General features: G+C 38.0%; 1 non-coding gene across 1 annotated transcript; it reads left to right on the forward strand.

The window, feature by feature from the left end:
• Nucleotides 1–5,395: 5,395 nt before the first annotated feature.
• Nucleotides 5,396–5,499, forward strand: LOC148548644 (small nucleolar RNA R71). Its single transcript, XR_015898371.1, has one exon. It is a non-coding gene; the product is annotated as a small nucleolar RNA R71 (small nucleolar RNA).
• Nucleotides 5,500–25,617: the final 20,118 nt, after the last annotated feature.

A 25,617-nucleotide genomic window follows, 5' to 3' on the forward strand; every position in this document is an offset into this window, starting at 1 on the left:
TAGGCTTTTCCTGGAGTTAAACGCCAGCTTTCGTGCCAGTTTGGGTGTTTAACTACAATTCTGGTGCCAGTTTGGGCGTTTTACTCCAAGATGTTTTAGGCTGTCTTTGAACGCCAGTTTGGGCCATTAAATCTCGGGCAAAGTATGGACTATTATATATTGCTGGAAAGCCCAGGATGTCTAATTTCCATTTCAATTGAGAGCCCTTCTTTGGACTTCTGTAGCTCCAGAAAATCCACTTCGAGTTCAGGGAGGTCAGAATCCAACAGCATCTGCAGTCCTTTTTCAGCCTCTGAATAAGATTTTTGCTCAAGTCCCTCAATTTCAGCCAGAAAATACCTGAAATCATAGAAAAATATACAAACTCATAGTAAAGTCCAGAAATGTGATTTTTGAATAAAAACTAATAAAAATATAATAAAAAGTAATTAAATCATACTAAAAACTATGTAAAAACAATGCCAAAAAGGGTATAAATTATCCGCTCATCACAACACCAAACTTAAATTGTTGCTTATCCCCAAGCAACTAAAAACAGAATAGGATAAAAAGAAGAGAACAATAAATTCCAAACTTATCAATGAAAATTAGTTTCAATTAGATGAGCGGGACTTGTAGCCTTTTTGCTTCTGAACAGTTTTGGCATCTCACTTTATCCTTTAAAGTTCAGAATGATTGGCATCTATAGGAACTCAGAATTTAGATAGTCTTATTGATTATCCTATTTCAGTATGTTAATTCTTGAACACAGCTACTTTATGAGTCTTGGCCGTGACCCTAAGCATTTTGTTTTCTAGTATTACCACCGGATACATGAATGCCACAGACACATAACTGGGTGAACCTTTTCAAATTGTGAGTGAGCTTTGCTAGAGTCCCCAGTTAGAGGTGTCCAAAGCTCTTAAGCACACTCTTTTTTTGCTTTGGACCACGACTTTAACCGCTCAGTCTCAAGCTTTCACTTGACACCTTCACGCCACAAGCACATGGTAAGGGACAGCTTGGTTTAGCCGCTTAGGCTAGGATTTTATTCCTGTGGGCCCTCCTATCCATTAATGCTCAAAGCCTTGGATCCTTTTTCTACCCTTGCCTTTTGGTTTAAAGGGTTACTGGCTTTTTCTGCTTGCTTTTTCTTGTTCTTTTTTTTTTCGCATTTTTTCTTTTCACTGCTTTTTCTTTCTTCAAGAATCAATTTTATGATTTTTCAGATTATCAAATAACATTTCTCCTTTTTCTTTATTCTTTCAAGAGCTAAAAATTTTAACATTCATAAACAACAAATTCAAAAATATGCACTGTTCAAACATTCATTCAGAAAATAAACGGTATTGTCACCACATCAAAATAATTAAACTAATTTCAAGATAGAATTCGAAATCATGCATTTCTAGTTCTTTTGCAATTTAAAACATTTTTCATTTAAAAAAGGTGATGGATTCATAGGACATTCATAGCTTTAAGACATAGACACTAGACACTAATGATCATGTAATAAAGATACAAACATAGATAAAACATAAGGCATAGGAAACGAAAAACAGAAAATAAAGGACAAGGAAATTAAAGAACGGGTCCACCTTAGTGATAGTGGCTAGTTCTTCCTCTTGAAGATCTTATGGAGTGCTTGAGCTCCTCAATGTCTCTTCCTTGTCTTTGTTATTCCTCTCTCATGGCTCTTTGGTCTTCTCTAATTTCATGGAGGAGGATGGAATGCTCTTGGTGCTCCACCCTTAGTTGTCCCATGTTGGAACTTAATTCTCCTAGGGAGGTGCTAATTTGCTCCTAATAATTTTGTGGAGGAAAGGGCATCTCTTGAGGCATCTCAGGGATTTCATGATAAGGAATTTCCTTATGCTGTTGTTGAGGTCCATGAGTGGGCTCTCTTGTTTGCTCCATCCTTTTCATAGTGATGGGCTTATCCTCTTCAATGAAGGTGTCTTCCTCTATGACAACTCCAGCTGAATTGCATAGGTGACAAATGAGATGAGGAAAGGCTAACCTTGCCAAAGTAGAGGGCTTATCCGCCACCTTGTAGAGTTCTAAAGATATGATCTCATGAACTTCTACTTCCTCTCCATTCATGATACTATGGATCATGATAGCCCGGTCTATTGTAACTTCAGACCGGTTGCTAGTAGGAATGATAGAGCGTTGGATGAACTCCAACCATCCCCTAGCCACGGGTTTAAGGTCAAGCCTTTTTAGTTGAACCGGCTTGCCTCTTGAATCTCTCTTCTATTGAGCGCCTTCCACACAAATGTCCCTAAGGACTTGGTCCAACCTTTGATCAAAGTTCACCCTTCTAGTGAAAGGGTGAGGATCTCCTTGCATCATTGGCAAGTTGAATGCTAGCCTTACATTTTCCGGACTAAAATCCAAGTATTTCCCCCGAACCATTGTGAGCCAATTCATTGGGTTCGGGTTCACACTTTGGTCATGGTTCTTAGTGATCCATGCATTGGCATAGAACTCTTGAACCATTAAGATCCCGACTTGTTGAACGGGGTTGGTGAGGATTTCCCAACCTCTTCTTCGGATCTCATGTCGGATCTCTGGATATTCACTCTTTTTGAGCTTAAAGGGGACCTTGGGGATCACCTTTTTCTTGGCCACAACTTCGTAGAAGTGGTCTTGATAGACCTTTGAGATGAATCTCTCCATCTCCCATGACTCGGTGGTGGAAGCAATTGCCTTCCCTTTTGTCTTTCTAGAGGTTTCTCCGGCCTTAGGTGCCATTAGTGGTTATGGAAAACAAAAAGCTTTAGCTTTTCCCACACCAAACTTGGAATATTTGCTTGTCCTCGAGCAAAAGATGAAAGAAAAGAGTAGAAGAAGAAGAAATAGAGGAGATGGAGGGAGGTGAGTGGTTCGGCCAAGGGGAGAAGAAGTGTGTATGTTGTGTGAAATTGAAGGTGGTAAGGAGGGGTATTTATAGAGTAAGGGAGAGAGGGTTTCGGTCATGAAAAGGAGGGTTTGGGAGGGAAATGGTTTGAATTTGAATGGTGAGGTAGGTGGGATTTTATGATGGATGGATGTGAGTGGTGAAGAGAGTATGGAGAAGAGGGTAGGATTTGATAGGTGAAGGGTATTTGGGGAAGAGTTATTGATGGGATTGGTCAATGGTGTTTGGGGAAGAGTGTTATGGAAAGGTGTGAAGAGAAGAGAAGAAAAAGTACGGTAGGTGGAGATCTTGTGGGGTCCACAGATCCTGAGGTGTCAAGGAATTCGAGTCCCTGCACCAATCTGGCATTCAAACACCCATTCTGTGCCAATTCTGGCATATAACGCCAGCTCTGCTACCTTTCTAGGCATTAAACGCCAGCCCTGCTACCTTTCCTGGCGTTAAACACCAGTATGCTGCCCATTTCTGGCATTAAACGCCAGCCTGATGCCCATTTCTGGCTTTTAATGCCAGCCAGTGCCAGACAGCCCTTTCTGGCGTTAAACGCCTAGAGTGCTGCCCATTCTGGTGTTTAACACCCAAAATGCTGCCAGGCTGGGCGTTAAACGCCCATTCTGCTATCCTTACTGGCATTTAAATGCCAGTAAGCCTGTCCTCCAGGGTGTGCTATTTTTTATGCTATTTTTCATTCTGTTTTTGATTTTTCAGTTGTTTTTGTGACTTCACATAATCATCAACCTAAAGAAAACATAAAATAATAATGGAAAATAAATAAATATAATTAAATAACATTGGGTTACCTCCCAACAAGCGTTTCTTTAATGTCAATAGCTTGACAGTGAAGCTCCTAGAGAGCTTCACAAAGACTCAGAGCTTGATGTTGGCCTCCCAACACGAAACTTAGAAGTTGAGTGTGGAGGCTTTGTTTGACTCTGTATTGAGAGAAGCTTTTCATGCTTTCTCTCCATGGTTATAGAAGAAGATCCGTGAGCCTTAAACACAAGGTAGTCCTCATTCAATTGAAGGACTAACTCTCCTCTGTCCACATCAATCACAGCTCTTGCTGTGGCTAGGAAGGGTCTTCCAAGGATGATGGATTCATCCTCATCCTTCCCAGTGTCTAGGATTATGAAATCAGCAGGGATGTAAAGGTCTTCAACCTTCACTAAGAAATCCTCTACAAGTCCATAAGCCTGTTTCCTTGAATTGTCTGCCATTTCTAGTGAGATTTTTGTAGCTTGCACCTCAAAGATCCCTAGTTTCTCTATTACAGAGAGGGGCATGAGGTTTATACTTGACCCAAGGTCACACAGAGCCTTCTTAAAGGTCCTGGTGCCTATGGTACAAGGTATTAAGAACATTCCAGGATCCTGTTTCTTCTGAGGTAATTTCAGTTGAACTAGATCATTCAGTTCATTGATGAGCAATAGGGGTTCATCCTCCCAAGTCTCATTACCAATTAACTTGGCATTCAGCTTCATGATTGCTCCTAGATACTGAGCAACTTGCTTTTCAACAATGTCTTCATCCTCTTCAGAGGAAGAATACTCATCAGAGCTCATGAATGGCAATAGTAAGTTCAGTGGAATCTCTATGGTCTCTATATGAGCCTCAGATTCCTTTGGTTCCTCATTAGGGAACTTCCTGGAGGCCAGTGAACGTCCATTGAGGTCTTCCTCACTGGAAATCTCTGCCTTTCCATTCTCTACAGGTTCGGCCATGTGGGACGTGATTATGGCCTTGCACTCTCTTTTTGGATTCTCTTTTGTATTGCTTGGGAGAGTACTATGAGGGAGTTCAGTAACTCTTTTACTCAGCTGACCCACTTGTGCCTCCAAATTTCTAATGGAGGACCTTGTTTCAGTCATGAAACTGAGAGTGGTCTTAGATAGATCAGAGACTACAGTTGCTAAGTTAGAGTGGCTCTGCTTAGAATTCTCTGTCTGTTGCTGAGAAGATAATGGAAAAGGTTTGCTATTGCCAAACCTGTTTCTTTCACCATTATTATTATTGAAGCCTTGATTAGGCTTCTGTTGATCCTTCCATGAGAGATTAGGATGGTTCCCCCATGAAGGATTATAGGTGTTTCCATAGGATTCTCCCATGTAATTCACCTCTTCCATTACAGGATTCTCAGGGTCATAGGCTTCTTCCTCAGAGGAAGCTTCCTTAGTACTGCCTGTTGCAGCTTGCATTCCAAACAGACTCTGAGAAATCATATTGACTTGCTGAGTCAATATTTTGTTCTGAGCCAATATGGCATTCAGAGTCTCAATCTCAAGAACTCCTTTCTTCTGAGTTGTCCCATTATTCACAGGATTCCTTTTAGAAGTGTACATGAACTAGTTATTTGTAACCATTTCAATGAGTTCCTGGGCTTCTACAGGCATCTTCTTCAGATGAAGAGATCCTCAAGCAGAGTGGTCCAATGACATCTTGGACAATTCAGACAAACCATCATAGAATATACATATGATGCTCCATTTTGGAAACATGTCAGAAGGACACCTTCTGATCAATTGCTTGTATCTTTCCCAAGCTTCAAAGAGGGATTCACCTTCCTTCTGTCTGAAGGTTTGGACTTCCACTCTAAGCTTGCTCAACTTCTGAGGTGGAAAGAATTTGGCCAAGAAAGCATTGACCAACTTTTCCCAAGAGTTCAGGCTATCTTTAGGTTGTGAGTCCAACCATATCCTAGCTCTGTCTCTTACAGCAAAGGGGAAAAGCATAAGTCTATAGACCTCAGGATTAACCCCATTGGTCTTAACAGTATCACAGACTTGCAAGAACTCAGCTAAAAACTGATGAGAATCTTCCAATGGAAGTCCATGAAACTTGCAGTTCTGCAACATTAGAGAAACTAATTGAGGCTTAAGCTCAAAGTTGTTTGCTCCAATTGCAGGAATTGAAATGCTCCTTCCATAGAAGTTAGAAGAGGGTGCAATAAAGTCACCAAGCATCTTCCTTGCATCTCCACCATTGTTGTCGGGTTCGGCCATCTCTTCTTTTTTTTCAAAAAATTCTGTCAGGTCTTCTCCAGAGTGTTGTGCTTTAGCTTCTCTTAGCTTCCTCTTTAGAGTCCTTTTAGGTTCCGGATCAGCTTCAACAAGAATATTCTTATCCTTGCTCCTGCTCATATGAAAAAGAAGAGAACAGAAAAGAATAGGAATCCTCTATGTCACAGTATAGAGATTCCTTTATGTGAGTAGAAGAATAGAAGAGTAGAATGAAGAAGAGAGAAGATGAAAAATTCAAACACAGAGAGGGAGAGAGGGTTCGAATTATAAGAAGAAGAGAAGTGTTAGTAAATAAATAAATAGAAAGAGATGAAGGAGAGAGAATTCGAATTTTAAATAAAAATAAAAGGAAAATATTTTTGTTTTTATTTTAATTATTGGTTAGTATTCAAAAATTAAGGGAAGAAATAAAATAAAATTTGAAAAAAAAAAGATAAGAGATAGTAATTAATTTATTTAGTTTTCAAATTTTTAGAGAAAAGATGTGAGTGAAATTGAAAACTTTTAAAATCAAACAAAAAATCAAGTAGTTAATTGAAAAAGATTTGAAAATCAATTTTGAAAAGATAAGATGTTAGAGAAGATTTTGAAATTGATTTTGAAAAATATATGATTGAAATTTTATTTTGAAAAAGATTTGAAAAGGAAATTAAAAAGATTTTATTTTTGAAAATTAAAGTTGATTACTTGACTAATAAGAAACTAAAAGATATGATTTTAGAATTTAAAGATTGATCCTTTCTTAATAGGCAAGTAACAACTTAAAATTTTTGAATCAAAATATTAATTGTTAACATTAATTTCGAAAATATGAAATAAAAATAAGAAAAAGATTTTGAAAATCAATTTTGAAAATTTTTGAAAATAGTAAAAAAATGAAAAAGATTTGATTTTTGAAAAAGATAGATTTTTAATTTGAAAATTTTGATTTGACTAACAAGAAACAACCAAATTTTAAAACTTTTGACTAAATCAATTCAAATTTTCGAAATTTATGAGTGAAATAAGGGAAAGATATTTTTTTTATTTTTGAATGTTTAGTGAGGAGAAAGAAAAACATAAAAATGATGCAAAACATAAAAATTTAAGATCAAAACTAAAAATGCATACAAGAACACTTTGAATGTCAAGATGAACACCAAGAACACTTTGAAGATCATGATAAATATCAAGAACATGTTTTTGAAAATTTTTAAGAAAAGAAAAATATGCAAGACACCAAACTTAAAAATTTTTAAACTATAGACACTAATAATTCAAAAATGCATATGAAAAACAAGAAAAGACACCAAACAAGAAAAATTTAAAGATCAAATAAGAAAAATCACCAAGAACAACTTGAAGATCAATGAAGAACATAATGCATGAGTTTTTGAAAATTTTAAGAAAATTAAAAAGATGCAATTGACACCAAACTTAAAATTTGACACAATACTCAAACAAGAAACACAAAATTTTTGGTTTTTATGATTTTATGAAATTTTTTTGTGTATTTTTTTCGAAAATTATTTTGGAAAAAGAAAAATAAATAAATTCAAAATTTTTAATAGGAATTTCAGGAATCATGCAATGTTAGTCTAAAGCTTCAGTCTAAAAAGATTAGACATGTTTAGCCAAGCTTCAGCAGGACATTACATACAACAGCCAAATTGATGGGAATCAACTAGCTCCTGTGATGATAAAAGTATCATTTGAAACATTAGAATTCATTCTTAAAAATTCTGAAGAACAAAATAAATTTTTTTTGTATATTTTTTTTAATTTTTTTTCGAAAATAAAAGAGCTTAAAAATAAAATAAAATTACCTAATCTGAGCAACAAGATGAACCGTCAGTTGTCCAAACTCGAACAATCCCCGGCAACGGCGCCATAAACTTGGTGCACGAAATTGTGATCTCAACTGCACTAACAACTTGGTACGTACGATTGTAATCTCAACTCTTTTTTCACAACTCTGCACAACTAACCAGCAAGTGCACTGGGTCGTCCAAGTAATAAACCTTACGTGAGTAAGGGTCGATCCCACGAAGATTGTCGGCTTGAAGCTAGCTATGGTCATCCTTGTAAATCTCAGTCAGGCAGATTCAAATGGTAATGGGGTTTTGATAATTAAAATATAAATAAAATATAAAATAAGATAAAGTTACTTATGTAATTCATTGGTGGGAATTTCAGATAAGCGTTTGGAGATGCTTTATTGCTTTTGAACCTCTGCTTTCCTATTGTCTTCTTCCAACCATGCGTTACCTCCTTCTATGGCAAGCTGTATGATCCTCTCGAATGAAAACAAATCCATCTGCGCTGTCACTGCAGGGCTAATCATCTGTTGGTTCCCGCTAGTGTCAAAATAAGACCATTGTCCTTTTGTACACTGTCATTTGTGCCCCACATTCGCAGGTTTGAAGCTCATCACAGTCATCCCGTCCCAGATCCTACTCGGAATACCACAGACAAGGTTTAGACTTTCCAGATCTCAAGAATGCTGCCAATGGTTCCAGCCTATACCACGAAGACTCTGATCTCACGGAATAGACTGCTCTATTGTCAGGAGAGACAACCATGCGTCGTGAACTAGGAGGCTAAGAGATACACACTCAAGCTATTGCAGGTAGAATGGAAGTGGTTGTCAGGCACGCGTTCATATGAGTGTCACGGATCATCACATTCATCAGGTTGGAGTGCGAGTGAATATCTTAGAAAAAAAGTAGGCGTGAATTGAATAGAAAAATAATAGTACTTGTATTAATTCATGAAGAACAGCAGAGCTCCACACCTTAATCTATGGGGTGTAGAAACTCCACCGTAGAAAATACATAAGTGAAAGGTCTAGGCATGGCCGTGAGGCCAGCCTCTAAACATGTACAATGATCAGCGTCTAACGATAAAATTCCAAACATAAAATAAATCTCTAAAAGTAGTTTTTATACTAAACTAGTAACTAGGGTTTACAGAAAATGAGTAACTAAGTGCAGATAGTGCAGAAATCCACTTCCGGGCAAGATGTTTTAGGCTGTCTTTGAACGCCAGTTTGGACCATTAAATCTCGGGCAAAGTATGGACTATTATATATTGCGGGAAAGCCCTGGATGTCTACTTTCCAACGCAATTCAGAGCACGCCAATTGGGTCTTTGTAGCTCCAAAAAATCCACTTTGAGTGCAGGGAGTTTAGAATCCAACACCATCTGTAGTCCTTTTTCAGCCTCTGAATCAGATTTTTGCTCAGGTCCCTCAATTTCAGCCAGAAAATACCTGAAATCACAGAAAAATATACAAACTCATAGTAAAGTCCAGAAATGTAATTTTTGAATAAAAACTAATAAAAATATAATAAAAAATAATTAAATCATACTAAAAACTATGTAAAAATTATGCCAAAAAGGGTATAAATTTCCCGCTCATCAGATGGCATTTAGAGTCTCAACTTTATGAACTCTTTTCTTCTGAGAGGTTCCATGATTTATAGGATTCCTCTTAGAGGTGTACATGAATTGGTTGTTTGCAACCATCTCAATGGGTTCTCTTGCTTCTGCAGGCATTTTATTTATGTGGAGAGATCCACCTGCAGAGCTATCTAAGGAAATATTGGATATCTCAGACAGGCCATCATAGAACACACCTATGAGGGACCACTCTGAGAGCATGTTAGGAGGACATATCCTGATCAACTGCTTGTATCTTTCCCAAGCTTCATAGAGGGATTCACCTTCTCTTTGTCTGAAGGATTGAACTTCCACTCTAATCTTACTCATCCTTTGAGGAGGAAAGAACTTAGCTAAAAAAGCATTTACAAGCTTTTCCCAAGAGTCTAGACTCTCTCTAGGCTGGGCATCCAACCAGAACTTAGCTCTGTCTCTTAAAGCAAAGGGAAAAAGCATCAGCTTATAGACATCAACTCCATTAGTCTTTACAGTATCACAGATCTGTAAGAATTTTGCTAAGAACTGATGTTGATCTTCCAGTGAAAGTCCATGGAATTTGCAGTTCTGCTGTAGAAGAGAGACTAACTGAGGCTTAAGATCAAAATTGTTAGCTCCAATGGCAGGTACAACAATGCTTCTGCCATAAAAGTTTGAGGTAGGCATGGTGAAGTCACCAAGGACCTTTCTAGGCTCCTCTTGTGGTTCATCCATGTCCTCCTTTTCTTCTTCAAAACTTTCTGAGGGGTCTCTTCAGGAGTGTTGTGCTTTAGCTAGTTGTAAACGCCTCCTTAGAGTCTTCTCAGGTTCAGGATCAGGAGTCAAGAGGGGTTCTTTATCCCTGTTCCTGGTCATAAACAAGAAGCCAAGAAAAAGAAAGAAAAGAAATAGACTTCTAATAGACAATAAGCTCCACCTTAAAGTCAGAAATAGAGGAAGAAGAAGAAGATAAAAAATAAAAAATAAATAAATAAAATAAGTAGAAGAAAAATACCTTAGAAATAATAGTTAAGAGTAAATAAAAGAAGATAGAATAAAAATAGAAAAGAAATCACAAGAAAGCTTTTTGTACCATTTGGAAAAAAGAGCTTCCAGTGAAATGTGAAGAAGAAAGAAAAGAAGATAAAGAAGTTGAGGTAGACCAAGGGAAGAAATAGGGATAGGAGAGTTTTGAATAATAGGGATGTGAGAAGAGAAGAGGTATAAATAGAAAAATTAAATAATAATTACATTATTTTTGTTTTTATTTAATCAATTAATTAATTTTCGAAAATTAGATTAAATTAATTTTAAAAAGATTTGAATTTTAATTGTTAAATTTTCGAAAATAGAGGTGGGAGGAGAAGAATAGATTTTAAAAATTTGAGAGAGATGAGAGTTAGTTAGGTAGTTTTGAAAAAGAAGAGAGAGAGAGAAGAAGATATTATTTTCGAACATTAAGGAAGAGAAGAGTTCGTTAGGAGGTTTTGAAAAAGAAGAGAGAGAAGAATGAGATATGATTTTCAAAAATTGAGAGAGGAAAAAGTTAGTTAGGTGGTTTTGAAAAAGATGAGAGTGAAGATAAGATATTAATTGAGAAAGCATAAAAATAAAAATAAAAATAAAAGATAAGATGAGAAAAGATTTGAATTTTAAAAATAAGATAAGATAAGAAATTAAAAAGTTTTTGAAACAGATATTATTTGAATTTTGAAAAAGATAAGATAAGATTTTTAAATTTTGAAAAAGATATGATAGGTTTTGAAAAAGATGTGATTTTTAATTTTGAAAAAAATTTGATTTTTGAACACTTGACAACTAAGATATGATAAGATAAAATTTTAAAAATTGAATCTGAATTTTTATTGTTATTTTCGAAAATTATGATTAAAATTAGTTAGAAAAGATATTTTTTGATTTTTTTGAATTTTATGATGAAAGAGAAAAACACATAAAAGACACAGGACTTAAAATTTTTAGATCTAGCACCCTTGTTTTTCGAAAATTTTTGGAGGGAAACACCAAGGGACACCAAACTTAAAAATTTTAAGATCAAGACACATACAAGACTCAAGAACACTTAGAATAAAATTTAAAGACTCAAAGAACTCAAGAACATAAAAAGAACACCAAACTTCAAATTTTTAGAAAACAGAAAGAAAATTTTCGAAAATTAAAGAAAATAAACAAGAAAACAGCAAACTTGAAGACTTGACACAAGATTAAACTAAAGAAAAATTATTTTTGAAAATTTTTTAGAAAGAAGGACTCAAAGAGAATGCTTAAGGATGCCAAAAATAAACTATATGAAAAAGGTTTTTGAAAAAGTTTTAAAATTTTTGTAATTGAGAAGCATGAACATGCAGGACTCAATACTAAGAACAAAAATCAAAACAAGAAAATAAAAATATTTTTGAAAGAATATTTGAATTATTCAAAAAATTTGAAGAAGAAGAAAATAAAAATAAAGGACTTTAATCAAAGTTATACTCTTGCAAAAATCAAAGACTCAACAAGAACATAAATTGAACAAAGAAAAGAAAAATATTTTTGAAAAGGTTTTTAATGATTTTCGAATATTAGAGAAGAAGAAAATAAAAAAACAAAAGACTCAAATACTCAAACCAAGAACACAAACAAAGACTCAAACAGAGAAAAGACAAATATTTTAAAAAAGAGTTTTAAAAAAGAGTTTTAAGGAAGAAGAAAACAAAAATTAAAAGACTCAAACAAAATAAAATAAAATAAAATAAATTACCTGATCTAGGGAGCAAGGCAATCCTTCAGTTTTTCCAAACTAAACAATCCCCGGCAACGGCGCCAAAAACTTGGTGCGTGTGTACGCAAAACCCACATTATTTCGTACAGCAGCAGTACCAGCAAGTGCACTGGGTCGTCCAAGAAATACCTGATCGAGTCAGGGTTGATCCTACGAAGATTGTGGCTTGAAGCAAGCTATGGTTGTTTGAGAGGTCTTAGTCAGGCAGAATCAGAAGAAGTTAACTAATAGGAATTATATGCTGGGAATAGAGTTGAGAGTTGGAGTTGCTTTGTCTTTCTGAAGTAACTCTGGTACTACTGTCTTCTTTGCTTGTGAATGATCTTCTTCTATGGCAGGCTGTAAGTGATCAAAGCCATTGCCCATGGTCATTGATCTCCTCTGCTACAGGTTGAACACGGCCATGGCCATTGGCCGTGGTTACTCAATCTGACGAAGGGTGAAGGGCATAGCAGTCCATTCTCTTGGCGATCCTACTCAAAATGTCACAGACAATGTCGAATCTTTTGGATCAAAGAACGCTGCTTCTTTGGATTCTAGCCTATACCATGGGGACCCTAATCTCCCCAGAAATCGGCTGAACTGGTGTCTCGAGAAGTCCCCAACGAAGTTGTTGATTAACTGTCTGAGAGATGTATAAACCTAGCTGTTGGCTCGTGCTTTTCTTCCAGGTACCCACACGAACCCAAGTAGATGCGGGTGTTGGGCTGAACTTTGATGAGATCCCCGTGATTAGGCTTCCTTGGGCGTTGAACTCCAGTCCTGGAACCTTTTTGGGCGTTGGACTCTAGCTTGGAATCCCTTTATGGCGCTGGATGCCAGAACTGGTCAGATGGCTGGCATTGAATGCCCGTTTTGGGCATTCTAATCTGAAGCAAGGTATGGACTATTATATATTGCTGGAAATATTTGAAAGTCAGCTTTCCATAGCCGTTGAGAAAGCTCCATTTGGAATTTTGTAGCTCCAGAAAAGCTCTTCCGAATGCAGACAGGTCAGATCTAGACAGCATCTGCATTGCTTCCTCTGTCTCTGAATCAGATTTCTACTCCAGCTCCTCAATTTCAGCCAGAAATTACCTGAAATTGTCCAAAAACATAAAAACAAAACTCATAGTAGAATCAAAAAATGTGATTTTAACAATAAAACCTATAAAAACTCAATAAAAACAAAAAAAAAACTACTAAAAACTATATGAAAATGATGTCAAAAAGCATACAAAATATCCGCTCATCACTCCTCCCCCTAATGAAATGGGGGTTTAGTTCATCATTGCTAAATCAAAACAAAAATGAAAAGAAAGTACGTAAAATTAAAGAAAGTACAAAAGAAAATGATCTCAAGGTTTCCTAATTAGGGTCCCTGCTTCCCAGCATTTCTTCTAATCACAAATTCTATCCTATTTATACACTTTCCCAATCAATCTTCAAGTCCTTTGATATGGGCATTGGCCTTAGTTGAAGAAAGTTAGGATTGACTTTTAGTGACATTGGCATAGGCATTAGCAAACTAAGTTGGTCCTAGCGTTGGTGAGCAACATTTGTGTACAAAGTGTGGCACAAACGTTGCATGCAAAAGCCCCTTTGAACGTTGCCACTAACGTTGGGCTCAACGTTGGTGGCACCAATGTTCGTCTGGTCACGCGTGCGCGTCGCCCACGCGTACGTGTCAAAGCTGGTTTTTTGCCATTTTGCGCATGTGCGTCGCTCATGCGTGCGCGAGACTTGCTATTTTCCCACTTTCACGCGTACGCGTCATTCACGCATACGTGTCGCATCAAAATTTTCCAACTCCAACTTGAGATTTTATTGAAGACGTTGGTGGTAACGTTGGTTCACCAACGTTCCCATCAACGTTGGGCACCCTTTTTGTATGCAACGTTGCCAGCAACATTGGTGAGCCACTTTCGGCCACCAACGTTGCTTTGCATGCCTGGAACTTTTTTATGGAAACATTGGTAGACCAACTTTGGCCACCAATTTTGCCTTCTTTTGCTAAGCCAACGTTTATTTGCAACGTCGGTGAGCCAACTTGGCCACCAACGTTGCTTACCCTTCTACAAGCAACGTTCATGGAAACGTTGGTAAGCCAACTAGGGCCACCAACGTTGCTTAGTCCTCTTCCTTGAGCAACGTTTGTGGTAACGTTGGTGAGCCATCTTAGCCACCAACGTTGCCTTCTTGCTTCTTCACAACGTTTGTGGCAACGTTGGTGAGCCAACTTTGGCCACCAACGTTGCCTTCTCTACTTTTTCCTTACCCTTCCTCTACTTCTCCTCACCTATCATCAATCAAACAAATGCATCAAAGCGTTGCCATAATCACACGATTTTGCATCATTCATAGCATTCAAGTAATTCTTGCATAAATCTCATGAAAATGCACATAATTAATAATGGTTGATTGAATCAAGACAAGAATACATTTCTCATCCAAAGCTTACTTATTGCTTAAGGAAATGCATGAAACCAAATGAAAACTAATCACAAAGGCTTGTGAAACTAGCCTAGATGCCTAGGCATCAAGTTGATGACTCAGCAGCTTGATGACACAGCACCTGCGCAGTGGAGGTGCTTATATGCATTGAAATTCCAAAAAATTTCATAAAAATTCTGTTTGATCCTGATAAAGCGTCGTTTTCTTCAGAGCTAAAGGCTAGGCCATTACAAGCTGCAGCTGGCAGCACTTAGGAAGCTTCTTCTGAAGTAGAAGCTTATGATCCTGATCAACCCATCATGGAGGAGGTGAATTACATAGGAGAACCCTATGGAAACACCTACAATCCTTCATGGAGGAATCATCCTAACCTTTCATAGAAGGATCAACAGAAGCTTCAGCAAGGCTTCAATAATAATCAAGGTGAAAGAAACTAGAATAGGTTCAACAACAAGCCACCATTCCAATCTTCTCAAGGGAATATGGAGACTCATAAGCAGAGCCTTTCTGACTTAGCCATTCTAGTCTCCAGCCTCTCTAAGACCACTCATAGTTTCATAACTGAGACAAGGTCCTCCATTCAAAATTTGGAGATACAAGTGGGTCAACTGAGCAAGAGGATCCTTGAGACCCCTCCTGACACTCTTCCAAGTAACACTGAAGTAAACCCAAGAGAAGAGTGCAAGGCCATCACCACTGAGGCTGAGGCCAAATCTAGAGAGACTGGAAAGGCATTGAACGCCAGTGAGGAAGATCTCACTGGGCGTTCAACGCCCAAACTGGCTAAGAGCCTGGCGTTGAACGCCAGTGAGGAAGCCCTCACTGGGCGTTCAACGCCCCAATAGACAGAGAAACTGGCATTGAATGCCAGCCAGGACATCCCTGCTGGGCATTCAACGCCCAAAATGGTAAGGGAACTGGCGTTTAACGGCAATAAAGGTATACAGCATGGGCGTTCAATGCCCAAAGGGCCATCAGAGCTGGTGTTAAACGCCAGTAAAGTCACACCCTCTGAGTGCTCAATACCTACTCAAGAAATCCCTATCCAAGAACTAAAGGAAGCCAAGGCTCATATAGAGACCATAGAGGTTCCTTTGCATGCACTTCTACAATGCATGAGTTTTGATGAACACTCAGCCTCTAATGAGGATGAAAACACTAGGGAAGAGCAAGTTTTTCGGTACCTAGGAGCTCTCATGAAGCTGAATGCTAAGTTATTTGGTACAAAGCCATTGGAGGAAGAACCTCCAGTGCTTTCCAAAGAACTCAATGCTTTGGTTCAGCAGAAGCTACCTCAGAAGCTTCCAGATCCCGGACGCTTCCTGATTCCTTGCACCATAGGCACCATGACCTTTGAGAATTCTCTGTGTGACCTAGGGTCAACCATAAACCTCATGCCATTCTCTGTAATAGAGAAGTTGGGAATCTTTGAGCTACAAGCTGCAAACATCTCACTAGAGATGGCATACAAGTCAATGAAGAAGCCATATGGCTTAGTAGAGGATGTCATGGTAAAAGTTGAAGACCACTACATCCCTGCAAACTTCATAGTCTTGGACATTGGAGAGGATGAGGATGATTCTATCATTCTCAGAAAACCTTTCCTAGCTACTGCAAATGCCATGATTAATGTGCAAAAGGAAAAATGGTTTTCCAACTAGGAGAGGACTACATCTTGTTCAAGATGTCCAATCCCAATTCTCCCTTTGATAAGCAAGAGACAATGGTGTAACACTTAGTGTTCCAACCATCTCTATTAGTGAAGAGCTTTACTAGGAAGAAAGTACCTAAGGGCTGGAGGAACAAGAAAGTCTCCACTGAAGGCCTCTCACCTGGCATGAGAGTTATCTTCACCAAGAATCCAGTCATATCACATACAGTGAGTCGTGTCCTATCTCTAGAGCATGTGGAGCTCATTCATGAGAAGACAGGAAGAAAGTTCACTGTAAAGGGCAAAATTATGAGCCCATACTCACCACCGTAAGGGGCTAAGCGTCAAGCTAATAACGTTAAAAACGAGCTTGTTGGGAGGCAACCCAACCTTAATTAATTATTTTTATTTTTATTTTTATTTTCAATAATTTTGTTTGTCTTTTATTTATTTTTTTTAGGTTCATGATCATGTGCTGCAGTGAGAACAGAGACAGAAATTTTCAGCAGTGAAAATAGAACACTCTGGATGGAGTGTTGTTAGAGTTGAATGCCAGCCATAGAGCAGACCCTGGGCATTCAACGCCAGTGCAGAAGGTAGGGAAACTAAATTTCCTAGCCTCTTAGGACCAGTGGGTCCCACAGCATCTTTACCTACCCCACTTCTTCCTTCTTTTACACTTCCCCATACATCAATCCCTCCTATTTCCCCACCCATGACCGAACCAACCATAGCCCACTCCAAAGCCCCCTTTGGCCGAATCACTTTACCCCTCCATCTTCCTCTATTTTCTTCTTCTTCTACTCCATTCTTCCTTTTTCTTTAGTTTTGCTCGAGGACGAGCAAGGCTTTTAAGTTTGGTATGGGAAAAGCATTGCTTTTTGCTTTCAATTACCACTTATGGCACCCAAGGTTGGAGAATCCTCTAGAAAGTGGAAAGGAAAGGCAGTAGTCGCCACCTCTGAATCTTGGGAGATGAAGTTGTCATAGAAGGAGATATCTCCATTGAGGAAGACAAGCCCATCACTAAGAAAGGGTTCACCCAGTTAAAGTGTCTGTAGCATTTATGTATCCGGCGGTAATACTGGAAAACAAAGTGCTTAGGGTCATGGCCAAGACTCTAAAAGCTGTCTTCAAGAAACAAAAAGAACTGAACTAGGAGAGTCAATAATATCATCTGATTCTAAGTTCTTAAGGAGACCAACATTTCTGAGTTTCAATGGATAATGAGATGCCAAAACCATTCAGAAGCAAAAAGCTACTAAGTCCCGCTCATCTAATCGAAACTGAGCTTCATTGGAAACTGTGAGATTTATTATATCTTACTCTTTTTTTTATCCTACTGTGTTTTTTGTTGCTTGGGAACAAGCAACAGTTTAAGTTTGATGTTGTGATGAGCAGATATTTTATACGCTTTTTGGCATCATTTTTAAATAGTTTTTAGCATGTTTTGTTTAATTTTTATTAAGTTTTAATATATTTTAATGTAAAATTCACAATTTTGGATTCTACTTTGAGTTTGTGTATTTTTGTGCAATTTTAGGTCATTTCTGGCTGAAATTGAGGAGCTGGAGCAAAAGTCTGATTCAGAGACAGAGAAAGCACAAAAGATGCTATCTAGATCTGACCTCCTTGCATTCGGAAGAGCTTTTCTGGAAATGGAGCGTTCTCAACGGCTATGGAAAGCTGACTTCCAGATCTTTCAAGCAATTTATAATAGTTCGTACTTTGCTTCAGAGTAGAAGGTCCAAAACTGGCGTCCAACGCCAGCCTCCTACCCCAGTCTCGGCGTCCAGCACCCAAAGGAGGAGATCATCGTCCAAATGCCCAAAGAGGACCCCCTAGCTAGCGTTCAATGCCCTAGAGGCCTCATAGTGTAATGACCCAACTCCCAGCATGTCATGATCATATTAGAAGCTGAACGTTACCAACTTGTTTCCCCAACTTAAGTTGTATTTAATAAATATAAGCCTATTCATTGTTAACACCTCGCGAGTTTTCGAGTAAATTTTGTTAAAAAACAAAAATAGTAGTTTAGAGTCGCATGCATGTAATATATAAGAAAACATAAGCGTATGCAATCATAGAATAGTAGAAGGCAATATATAAAACATCACATTATGATACACATCATGATACAAGAGTAGCTCAGTTAAACAAGTACAGGATTAAGATACAGCATCTCTCAGTTAGTGCCTCATATAAGATATACATGTATGTACATAAGACGTCCCGGGGCTGGGCCTGTCCAAAAGCCCCTAAGCTAGCACCCAGGCTAGCGTAACTCTATGACATGCCTATTTCCCTCTGAGCATGCTAGCAAAAGCAAGGGAAACACTCTAATGTACTAGAGTTAGAATGGACTCCTCAAAAAGTCTCCTCGTTTTCGATCCAAAAGCTGCTCATAGAAAACCATTAGGCAGGTGATGATGCCTGTTTGCTGGTGCCTCATCTGGATTATCACTGCCATAAGAGATATCTACGATCTCGGGGGTCCGCCTCAGGTTGCATCCAAGAAAGAGGAAAGTCAGAGGGTATATCGGGATCGAAGAATGGTGTACTAATTGGATGCTGAAAAGGTCTACCATGTACTACATAATTACGTACACGAGGTGCCCCACAATAGATGTAATACTCGCAGCCGCGCACTAGGTCGTTGTGGATGTATGGATGATTAATCTCGTAGGGCAGGACTCCCGTGTCCATCTGAAGAGGTGTAAGGGGTAAGAACTAGGGAGTTCTTAGTAAGGTCGGGGTTTATAGTTAAGTCCATTTATAATGTCCGTTTGCAAGTTTCTAATTCCTTTGAAAATTGATGGTTTAACAATCAAAAATTGAAAACTTTTTTAAGAGAAATCAGTTAATTAACTAGAAATCCAAACTCCTTTTCTAGATATAAGAATCTTAAAAGTTTCCAAATGGTATGAATAACCAACTTGTCCCAAGAATAGGTTTGATTATGTCTATGCTATAATAGTTTGATTTTCATACTTTACTAGACCATAAACATAAAAGAAGTTACCTACGCGGTATAAATAATCATCCTATTCCAAGCATAGGTTCATTAAGTCTATGCTGAACCGGTCAGATACTTTATACAGAGCTAGACCTAAAAAAAACCAGCCACGGCCTTAGGCCAAAACAACTCAATCAACATCCAATCATCACAGTCCAAACAATCAATTACAGACACAAGTAATGAGGTTCAAACACAATCAAGTGCAATTACATCAAGTATAAGAGTTAGCAATTAAACAGAATTATTCACATAGTCAAACCAATTACAATATACACAAACAAGTATGATGCATGTCTGGTCTTACTAAAGGTAATGAGCTCATTTGTCGCCCTCCAAGTCAGATAAGGCCTTCCCATAACTTAATCCCAGATTAAGTACCGCATACCCTCTACTAAGTTCTCTCGACTTCCAGGGCTGGTATTTGCTCAAATCTCAATATACTGCAGGTATGCGAGTCAGGCCTCTACCAAGCATTCAGCTCGTAGGGCTGGGACTTCTCTACCGCAGCTTGTCTGGGAAGCAATAGCACAATACGGGCGTCCCCGCACAATTTTCCCAAGCTTTGCCCGAAGGCTCATATTTCACATATAACCATACTTTCCATCAATTAGCAATCATCTTCATCATCTTTCCACAATCATAAATCAAGCATCACAACATCATAGTGAGCTCATTTCACAATTCTCTGCTTACTCTGTAAAGTCAAGTACACTGTTATATAACTTTTAACTCCTTTTCTTTCTAACATGTATGAAAGTTTCTGAATCCTTTTTTATTACTTTACATACCTCAATACCTTCTCTTATACCTTTACTTAGGTGTTTAATAAAGAAAATTAAGGAATTCTAGACTCAAAACTACCTTTCTGAGACTTTTAGGAAAAACTGTCTTTCTATCAATATTTTATTATTATTAATAAAATAATATTATTAATAAAATGATATTAATAATAAAATAATATTTTAATATTATAATATTAAAATAATAATATTTTATTCAACTTTCGACCCCCTGAACTTTTTAGAAATTGCATTTTGACCCCCTTTAACTTTTAATATTTGCACTTTGGCCTCTCAACTTTTCATTAATTAACTTTTAATCCCAAACTTTTCAATAATTATATTTTGACCCCAAAACTTCCAAAACCGAATGTTTCTAATCCTTCCAATAACCAAAAATATTTTTCCAAAAGTTCATCAGATTTCCACTTGATTTTCAGCTAGTTTTTCAATCATTTCGGTAACCAATTTTTACCTGATTTTTACCAAACCAAAGAGCAACTTTTCAGCCATCAAATACACATTAAAAACACATCAAATATCTTGAATTTCATGGCTGGAAAGCCATGTTTTCCTGCAGCAACAACATCAACTTCAGAACCATCAAAAACTTGATTTTCAAGCATTAAACAACAAGATCTCATTATGAAACCATCACACAAACACTCAAAATCAAGCCTCAAGCAACAAGATCTGATTTATCACTTCAAGAAAACAACCAATCATTGATTAATTTACCAAACCTTACCTCCTTTGCAGCTGCCAAGATTTCGACCAACAACAAGCTTCAAAAAGCACTTTTACGCCTGATTTAATATCAAAAACAACTTTAGAACCATATGAAACATGAAGGCTGAAGCTTCATGATGATGAAAAGAAGATTTTCCTCAGCTCAAGGCAGCTAGAAATCATGCTTTCTTAGAGCCTATGGTTATTGAACAAGATATCCTGAGAGAAAACATGAAAAAAACATCATCAGCTTCAGTTTCCACCATGGCTGAAACTTCAAAGAGGAGGAGTGATGACAAGTAATCTTATGCTAGTTTCACAGGCATTTTTCACTTCTTTCATTAGGTTTTATGCACTTTCTTGAGCAATAAGTAATTAGATTGGAGTTTCATGCATTTCCTAGAACAATTAAACATGGTTGTTTATGTGCTTTCTCATAAGGTTTTATGCTAATTTTGCTTGATGTTATGAATGATGCAAATAACTTGTAATTATAGCCAACTTTGATGCAATTGTTGATTGATTTTAGGTGTAGAAAGAAGCAAGAAAGAAGAAGAAGAAGCAAAGCGATGTAGTGTTGGAAGAGAAGGGATAGGCAACGTTGGTGGCTAAGTTGATCCACCAACGTTGCAGGCAACATTTTTAGAAAGGAAAATTGGGTGTCAACATTAAGGGCAACGTTGGTGATCCAACGTTGCCTCAAATGTGGGGGAAAAGAAGTGAAAAATTCTGCTGGTGCCGGCGTTGGAGGGAACGTTGGTGAGCCAACGTTACCTCCAACGTCTTCGATGGTTTTCAAAAGCTGGAGCTAGAAAAATTTTGGGCGACGCATATGCGTCAATGATGCGTATGCGTGAAATATGTAAAGCATGCACACGTGTAGGATGGTAAAATTCACCATCGATGCGTACGCATTGGTCACGCGTACGCGTGACAATATGAACGTTGGAGGTCCAACGCTACCTCAAAAACGTTGCCTCCAACGTCCGAGACGAGCAACCCAAAATTTGATTTGGAAAATTTGCAATCCACGTGTACGCATTGGCCACGCGTACACGTGGATGCATATTTTGGCCAGAAATGCCAACGCGTGAGCAATGCATACGCGCAAAATGCTGTTTTGACGCATAGGTGTAAGCAACGCGCACGCGTGGGTGGAAAAACGTTGGTGCTCCAACGTTGAGTAAAACGTTGGCACCAATGCTTATTCCCTTGGAAAGCCTCTCTCAAAGCCAACGTTTGACTCAACATTTTCTTGCTAACGTTGAGGCCAACGTGAACACCAGCAATAATAAAATTCAGCACCCTTGCATGATAAAAAATGTGAAATGCCAATTGCCCCTCTTCAACATCACTAAGACCCATTCTTGCTTGTTTCGATAAGACCCAATCTAAGGACTTGAGGACCAATTTGAAAAGTGTATAAATCGAAGAAAATTTGATTTAGAAGAAGGCTAGTGAGGAGGAAGATTGGAGAATAGAGAGTTAGTAACAGATCTGAATTTTTGCAATTTCCCTTTTTGTATCCTCCTCTGCATTTCTTTCTGAACTTTCTAATTTCTGGTTTTTACTTGATCTATGATGATCTAAACCCCAAAATTCATTAGAGGGAGGAGCTCTATTGTAATTCCAATGAATCAATAAAATTCTTCTTCTTCTCAATTCAATTGTGTAGCGATTGGGTATCTTCTGTTTTGATTTTGAATTATTCACTCCAGAAGGGGCTTTAATTCAGTGAATGCTTGTGAGAGCCTCGGAAGGGGAATCACTTGCATTAGAAATGGAGCTCTATCCTTCACTACTCTCTTGATCAACACTATTCGGGAGGAATTGAGATCCTGAGAGTTAGTGTGGCTTATGGATGACAGATATGCAATTAACCTCTTCTCATGAGAATTAGATCAAGGAATTGGCAAGATTGATTGTGACTAGAGAGGTTGGATTACCAAGGAATTGGGATCCAACCAATTTCAATCCGCCATAAATCTACTCAAATGATTGAAAAAGGAGTTGAGACAAATTTGATTCATAAAGGATCTCCAATCCATGATAAATCACTTTCTTTGAATTTCTTCACCTTAGAGTTTCCTGATTTCACTGCAATTTCATTTTCCATTTCTATTTTGATTCCCAGCACCCAGATCCCTTTATTATTCATGCAATTTAAGTTTCCTGGCTATTTAGATTCTGCAATTTGAATTTCTTGCACTTTAAGATTAAGTTATTTACCTTTCTTGTAATTTAAGTTTCAGCTCTTTTAATTTCTTGCACTTTAAGTTTCAGCCATTTAAGCTTCCTGTAATTTACTCTTCAGTTAATTTACATTCTGCAGCTTAGACTCCTAGTAATTTACATTCTGTCAATCAATTTCACTCAAATTATCAACTGTTTGCTTAACTAAATTCATCACCCAACTAAAATTGCTCAATCCATCAATCCCTGTGGGATCGACCTCACTTTTGTGAGTTTTACTACTTGATGCGACCCGGTACACTTGCCGGTTAGTTTGTGTGGAATCGATTTTTCCCCCATCAAGTTTTTGGCGCCGTTGTCGGGTATTGATTTAGATTGACAATGATTAAGTAGGTGATAATCTAGATTAAGCATTTTTTTCTTTGTTTTTGCTAAGCATATTAACTGTTTGTGATTTTGTTTCTGCTAACTTTAACTTCACTCTAGCAATAGAGTGCTTTGTTTCTATTTCTAGTTTATTTGTGTTGTATGCCAGGAGGAAGAAGAGGTGCATCCACCTCTTTTGATTCTGAGCCAGAGAGAACATTCTTGAGATTGATAAGAGAAGCAAGAGGAAATGGAGTTATTGGAAAAGAAAAATCAGAAGAGGAAGACCAAGAAATGGAGGGTAACCTCCCTAATCCACCAGAAGAGGTGGCCAACAACAATAGCCAACCTCCAAGGAGAGTTCTAGCATCATACACCTTCCCCAATCCAAGAAACTATGGGAGCAGTATGTTCACTCCTAATGTTCATGCAAATAAATTTGAGTTGAGGCCTCAACTTATCACTTTGGTGCAAAACAATTGTTTCTATGGAGGAGGTCCCCTTGAAGATCCGAACCAACACCTATCTGTCTTCTTGAGGATATGTGAAACTGTCAAGACAAATGGTGTGCATCCAGATATCTACAAGTTGCTGTGTTTCCATTCTCTTTGAGGGATAAGGCATCTCAATGGTTGGAGACATTCCCCAAAGAAAGCATCAACACTTGGGATGATTTAGTGAACAAATTCCTATCTATGTTTTGCCCACCTCAGAGGATCATAAAATTGAAGACAGAAGTGCAAACATTCACTCAAATGGATGGAGAATCACTTTTTGAGGCATAGGAGAGATACAAAGCTTTGATTAGGAAATGTCCACCTGAGATGTTTAGTAAATGGGACAGACTTCAGAATTTCTATGAGGGGTTGACTCTAAAGGCTCAAGAGTCCCTGGATTACTCGATAGGAGGTTCATTATAACTAATGAAGACAGCTGAAGAAGCCCAGAATCTCATAGACATTGTGACCAATAATCAATACTTCTATGCTCATGAAAGGCAACGCCAACCGGCTCCAAAGAAAGGTGTATTAGAACTTGAAGGAGTGGACACTATCTTGGCACAGAACAAGTTGATGCACCAGCAAATTCAACAACAAATGGAGATGATGGCAAAGAGAATTGATGGACTTCAAATGGCTGCAGTAAACACAGTAAGCCAACCTTCAAATGGATGGAGCCAAAGTCAAGAAGCTTTTGAGAAAAACAACTATGAGTAGCAACCAGAACAAGTCCAATACATGCATAACACCTCAAGATCTTCTCTGAATGAATTCTATGGAGATACATACAATCCATCATGGAGGAATCATCCCAACTTGAGGTGGGGTGATAATCAGAATTCATGGTAAAAAAATCACTATTCCAACAACTTCCGCAACACAAACAACCAAAATTATTCATCCAATAACACTAACCAATACAAAAAACCACAAAACTCATATCAGTAACCCAATAACAACTCAAAAATTCACCAAAATAACTTCTCTACACCACCTTTCAACTCCCAGAATAACCACATCAACAACCCAAATAACTTCCAGCAACAACCATCATATTCTAACATACCATCCATCGACCATCAGGAAACCAGGATCTCAACTCTTGAAGCAACATTACAAGCACTTGCTCAGACGACACAAAGTCTAGCCAAAGAGAAAGAAAGTCTAATCAAAGGACAAGAGCGACAAGAGGCCACCATGAGAAATCTTGAAAGACAAGTAGGGCAATTCGCCAGACAAGCTAAAAGACAAACCAATGTTTTCCTAAGTGATACCTGGTGCACGAAATTACAATCACACTTTTGTAACTCCGCACAACTAACCAGCAAGTGCACTGAGTCGTCCAAGTAATACCTTACGTGAGTAAGGGTCGATCCCACGGAGATTGTCGGCTTGAAGCAAGCTATGGTTATCTTGTAACTCTTAGTCAGGATATCAATAATTCTCAGATTTAATTGTAAAAAGTAAAAGAACATGAAATAAATACTTGTTATGCAGTAATGAAGAACAGGTTGAGGCTTTGGAGATGCTTTGTCTTCTGAATCTCTGCTTTCCTACTATCTTCTTCTTCATGCACGCAAGGCTCCTTCCATGGCAAGCTTTATGTTGGGCATCACTGTTGTCAATGGCTACTTCCCATTCTCTCAGTGAAAACGTTCCAAATGCGCTGTCACCGCACGACTAATCATCTGTCGGTTCTCGATCATGCTGGAATAGGATCCATTGATCCTTTTGCGTCTGTCACACGCCCAACAATCGCGAGTTTGAAGCTCGTCACAGCCATCCCTTCCCAGATCCTACTCAGAATACCACAGACAAGGTTTAGACGTTTTGGATCTCAGGAATGGCCGCCA

The sequence above is a fragment of the Arachis ipaensis genome, chromosome B8 (assembly GCF_059453495.1).
Source record: "Arachis ipaensis isolate K30076 ecotype BB chromosome B8, ASM5945349v1, whole genome shotgun sequence".
Classification (NCBI taxonomy): Eukaryota; Viridiplantae; Streptophyta; class Magnoliopsida; order Fabales; family Fabaceae; genus Arachis; species Arachis ipaensis.